This window comes from Dermochelys coriacea, chromosome 3, assembly GCF_009764565.3.
Source record: "Dermochelys coriacea isolate rDerCor1 chromosome 3, rDerCor1.pri.v4, whole genome shotgun sequence".
Lineage (NCBI taxonomy): Eukaryota > Metazoa > Chordata > Testudines > Dermochelyidae > Dermochelys > Dermochelys coriacea.
Genome location: NC_050070.1, coordinates 81,301,563 through 81,307,562, shown reverse-complemented (window position 1 = coordinate 81,307,562; position 6,000 = coordinate 81,301,563).

Below are 6,000 nucleotides of genomic sequence, written 5' to 3'. Positions count from 1 at the left end.
ATGACAGTTGGAACCCCATGTGGGGGAACTGACCGCCTGAACCCCACGACCATGGTGGGGCATAGCCCCGACCCCAGCTGTGGGGGGGAGGTGCAGAGCCCCAGGTGAGGGCGGCCCAGGCCACAGTCACTGGTTGTGGGGGGGTAGACAGCCCTGGCTCCAGCCCTTGCCACAGCTATGGGGGGCCAGGCACGGCCACAGCTGGGGAGGGTGCGGGGTGCACAACCCTAGCTCTGGTCCCAACTGCAGCTGCTGACAGCTGAAGTCACAAAGGTCCAGTAAAGCCATGGAATCTGTGACCTCCAAGACTAAATATTATCCTTAATCATAACAAATATTATTCCTGGGGGAATTTTCCACAACTACACATGCACAGAATTCATCGGTCCTGCAGACTCTTTTTTTTTTTTTTTTTCCGCTGCAGAAAATACATTCTGTCGGACAGGCGCTGCGGTTCTGCCTCTCTCCCACAGTACAGCAGCCAGCTCACTGCTCACTAGCCCTAGCAGTCAGCAGCCCAGAGGGAGAGAGCAGAGACTCATTCCTCACAGCACCCTGCTTGCAGGGCCAGGTGAGGAGGCATGGGATATGTGAGGGGGAGGGGGCAGATGGACCAGGCCACATGGAGCTGCTAGGCGTCATATAGACCGGGGTTCAGAAGGGCTAGCCGGCGGGATAGTCTGGACCAGGTGGCCAATGGGAGTGGGGTTGCAGGGACACATGGAGATAGGGGAGGAGGTATGGGGACAGGGGAGATGTACCTGACAGATTGGGAAAGGCTAGGGGTCAGTCAGGGTCTGCACGGGAGAGGCTCCCCAACTTCCTAACAATTCCCCCCCCCTCCCAAAAAAAACTGTTCCATACTTCTCCCACCCACATCCAACAACCCTCCAGGTTCACTTTCAGGCTCCTTCCCAGAAATTACTTTCCTCTCCCTCAGCTCCTCCATTACCCCCGACTCCCTCAAACCTTTGCACCACTTCTGAGGGGTGCAGGAAATACGGTTCTGTATTGCAGTTTAAATGAATTATTACTCAAAGTTCTGTATTAATATGTCTAAGAAGGAATCTATTCATCCAAAAACATTTCCTGAATCTTTTTTGTTGTCTATATTGTTACAGAAATACTTGCTGACAGGTTGAAATAAATTACCAAAATAATTAAAATGGGAGTGATTTATATAGTGATTTGACAAATAAAATATGCAGAATTTTAAAATATAGTGTGCAAAATTTTTCCTTTTTTTGGCAGAGAATTTTTACATTTTTGGTGCAGAATTCCCCTCAGGAATAGCATATGCAGAAGGAGGCTGAAATAAGGTTGCAGAGGCAACTTTAATTCCTAACTTTTGAGAATTTATTTAGCTCTGCAAATTTAATGTTCCTTTAGTTTTTATTTATTGTAACTATCTCTAATTTTGATGTAACTTTGTATTATATTTTGCTAAGAGATTTAGCTGATAAACATCTTTGATATGTTTTAAAATATAGATCAAACCTCATAACTCTTATTTTAGTTTCTAGAAATCTCATCCTATGTTTTTAAGCAGAACTCCCCCAGTGAAATCAGTGCTTAAAAATCAATACCAGTAAAACCTTACTGGTTTTTTTTTTTGTTTGTTTTTTGTTTTTCCTGAATCTCCATTTTCTGGTTCCAACTCGGTTATAGTTTTTCAATACAATTAAAGTCCATTTGGCATGTATAAAACAATTTGGCGATTCATTATAAATGGTAAGAACCTAGCAGTATGTAAATACTGAGGACCTGAAGTCAGATGTGGAATATAAAATATTATACTATTCTATGATTTTTACTAGCCAGTGTACTTTGTTTTTCACCATAGTTACTTGAATAAGTATTTTAGGTCAGAACAGCATTGTATACACAATGCTTTATGCATTTATTGAAAATAGCAATTGGTGCAAAAACAATAGACATACTGCAAGTGTGTGTGTATGCTGCAGTGTCTACTTTTAAGGGCTCAGTTTAATAGGTTTACTTTTACAGAGCAAAGAGCTATAATAAATGTTATTCATTAGACTGGTCTTTAGCTGTATTCAGTGAAATTTGGGGAAAAATTTTAAATGATTCTTTGTTTGTCTAGTATTTTGAAAGATCATTCAAAATTGCTGCAGGATTACTTTATCCTGATTCTTCTGGCAAGGATTAAAGTAGTCCATAATATATATTGGTATGCATTCTACTATAGTGAGTTTAAATAAAGAGCGTACATGAGATCAACGTTGGGCTCAAAACGTTTCTGATTCTATAGTCCTGCATTGTGAGAGTTTTGAATGCACAGATAATGCAAAATTAGACTCTTAATGTCAATTGTTTTATCTTTTTAAGTGATCCCACACAACATTACTTTAGTATTAGAAGTTAATCCAGCCAAGGAACAGAATAGTTAGGTTAGGGTCCCCTTTGCCTAAGTTAATGCTGAAGGCCGACAGTATCTTGAAGTCTCTTGTTTTGGACTCTTGCTCTGAACAAACACGTGAAATACTCGGTCTCCAGGCTCCATAGATTCTTTCCTGTGTTCTGGGAGAGGATCATGCGCAGTCATACGTTGGCCAGATGCTTGCTCTTGACTCTCTCTCCCCCAGAATGTATCTGGTTATTACCCTTCCCTGATATTTCTTGTCTTTTCCCATCTCTATTACTCTTCTCTCTCCTCTGTCCCTGACTCCAGGGAGTAGAAAAGGATGACTGGAAAATGCCCTCTTACCCCCATATACTACTACTCAGATCTCATAATATTTTTACCCTTAACTCTGATCTTCTTTCATTGTCCTTTCGTTAAATCATTTTATAGAATCACCTTCCAAATTCTAGCTTTTAATTTCCTCCCCCTCCATTATCATCTGCTTCTTCCTCTAGTTATCACTTAAATTGTCTTCAACATTTTCTTCCATTTTTCTTTTCTAGTACCTCTTTGCCCTGCTGGAGATTTTAAACATTTCCCATCTGACATCTTTTTCTCCCTTCGTAATAAAAATAACGATAGGAGAAAAGACTGGGAAGAAGGGGCATAAAACCTGCTTGGTTGTGACAAAATCCACCATCTGCACATTGTTGCTGACCCCAAGAAAGTGAATTACTTTCTATAAGATTAACCACATAGGCACAGACTCCATGGGTGCTCTGGGGCTGGAGCACCCACAGGAAAAAATAGTGGGTGCTCAGCACCCACCGGCACTCCCGCCTGTTGGCTCCTTGTCCACCCACCAGCTACTGTACCCCCCGCACCCCCGGGAGGCACTGTGGGGGAGGTAGAGAAACAGGGGTGGGGCATGCTTGTGGAGGGGGGGATGGGGTGGGGGCGTGAAGTGGGGGTCAAGCACCCCTGGCAAATCACCACCTCTGGTTAACTGTACCAAGATTAAATATTTGGGGGGGGGAGGGGGCGCTATGTTATATTGGAGTTACAGTTAAATGCATTTTATTATGTAAGAGAGAAAATCCTTAATAGAACATTGAAATTTTAAAAGACACAAATATCTAGAGGCCAGGAAATTCAAAACTAAAATTACGCTTCCCAATAAACACTGGAAAGTAAGGAAATGCAGAATTAAAATAAGCCTAACAGGGTAATAAAATATTCACAAACACTTGTTCCAACAGAATCCCATAAATTCACTTTGACAGCATTCACAGTTGCTTTGCTCTATACATTCATTTTCGTTCACAAAAATGTTTGCAGACAGATAAATTATTGTGGATGGTCATTAATATGGATTTGAATGAGGATTAGCACCAAAAATATTTGGGTGGTCATCTTAAACTCTTTGGGTTTCGGAGTCCATCCAACAAGGGAGCAGAAAAATCCTGATTAGTTCAAAAAATGCTGCCAAATCTGCAGCTGCAATGACCCCATAGGAGCTGGAACTAGGGGTGCTGCCATACCCCCTATCTTGAAGTGGTTTCCATTATACACAGGGTTTACAGTTTGGTTCAATGGCTCTCGGCACCCCCACCATACAAATTGTTCCAGCGCCCCTGAATGACCCTTCAGAAATGTAACCTCACTCAACCAGGAACAAGTTGAAATGCTAATGTGTTATTTTGCTGCTCATGTCGCAGTGTTGTGCAGCGTGAAGTAAGAGCTGCTTCATGCTGACTCAAAGCAATATGGTAGTAATAACTTGAGTCTCTGGCAACTGGGATGTTTCCCCTGGCTTCTCAGCGCTAATTGGGACACATCAAAAGTTCCCGTCTTGAAAACCTTTTATCCAATATTCCCTAACTCTCTCCGGAAATATGCACACAAACTCTGGACAGATTCACTACTGTTTCCCCATCCTTACTGCTAAGCTAGCATGGCAACAGGTAGTGAAGGCTGCACACTGAATCCTGGCCTTGTTGGCTTCAATAGTTTTTGATTGAGAGTTTTAACTTTCTTCTTTGAGTACTTGCTCATGTCCATTCTATATTAGGTGTGTTTCCTAGAAGTTTTTTCCCTTGGGGACTGGCTCTGGTACCCTCTGGAGTGGCACCCACATGGCACAGTATAAGAGGCGCCACAGCTCCCCTCACCCTCAGTTCCTTCTTGCCAACAGTGACGGTGCTGGAACATCTGCCGCTTCAGCTAGCGTTAATTGTTCTCCGTTCTTGCAAACTTTGCAGAACCTGTAATTTAGTTGTATACAGTTAGTAGGTGAATTAGTTACCCTTAGTATTCAGAGTAGCAGCCGTGTTAGTCTGTATTCGCAAAAAGAAAAGGAGTACTTGTGGCACCTTAGAGACTAACAAATTTATTAGAGCATAAGCTTTCGTGAGCTACAGCTCACTTCATCGGATGCATTTGGATCTCTCCTCTGTTTTTTCCACCAAATGCATCCGATGAAGTAAGCTGTAGCTCACGAAAGCTTATGCTCTAATAAATTTGTTAGTCTCTAAGGTGCCACAAGTACTCCTTTTCTTTTTACCCTTAGTAGTAGTTCTTAAAGCCTTTATTAGTCCCGAATGAGACTCAGCCTGGGGATGGGGCATGCCCTGGTCCCCAGGTTTCAAGCTCTGTGATTGCTACAAGCAGCCCATGTCCATCCACAATCTCCATAGTAGCTGTCTTAGGTGCTTGGGTGAAGGGTTTATAAGTGACAGGTGTCATTTGCAAGTCCTTCAAACTCAGAACTAAAAAGAAGCATGACAAACGCCTTAGAGTGCTCCTGATAGAGTCGGCAGTCACTCTGGCACCAGAGTAAAGATCCGACTCGGCACCAAGCACCACAGCATCGGTGCAGAGTGCCCCACAGGTGCTCTCCACATGCTAGCACCATTTTCCCCATTTTCATGGCTCTGGCCAAGAAGCTGAAGCGGACTGTGAGGGGATGATCCCCTACTTCCTGCAAGGGAAAGGAGAGGGCTAGGGGTGAGCCAAGACCCGCACTGGACTGCTTAACGCCCTCTCCAGGAAGTCAGGCCTAAGCTCAAGGTGAGAGGTGCAGCCATCCCATGCCTTGCCTGAGTCCCCCAGACATCGACACAGGCCTCTGTCAGCTTCAGGTGCCATTGACACCTGAAGCCCTGCAGGTAACTCAGGAGATCCTGATGCTCCCAGTGCATCCCGCACCAGCTGTACCCAGGTCACGGGGTAAACCCGATTTGGGACCTCCGCATATGTCCCCACCTCAACGGCACCATTTCCCATTGCAAGGGGTGTTCTACCACCGCTCGCCCGCCTGAAGCCATCATGCTTCAGAGCAGAGAGACAGGCCCAGCGGAGCCCTTTTTGGTCTCCAGACCTTGTGCACCGACTGTGGGATTCGAGGCGTACCTCGTCAGTAGCTGGGCGTAGACCCACCGGGGCACCCCTTGGCAGGAGCACTGAGACCAACCCCTCGCGTGGCCAAGAGCTCAGTATGATCCCAGGACCAATCAGGGCACTGAAGCCACCGGTTACTAGCTTGCCATCATTGGTTTCCAAGACGGGGATCGCCATATTCGGGAATATCCTCCTGGCAACCGGCTCATAATAGTTCCCAGTCCTGCTCGACATCC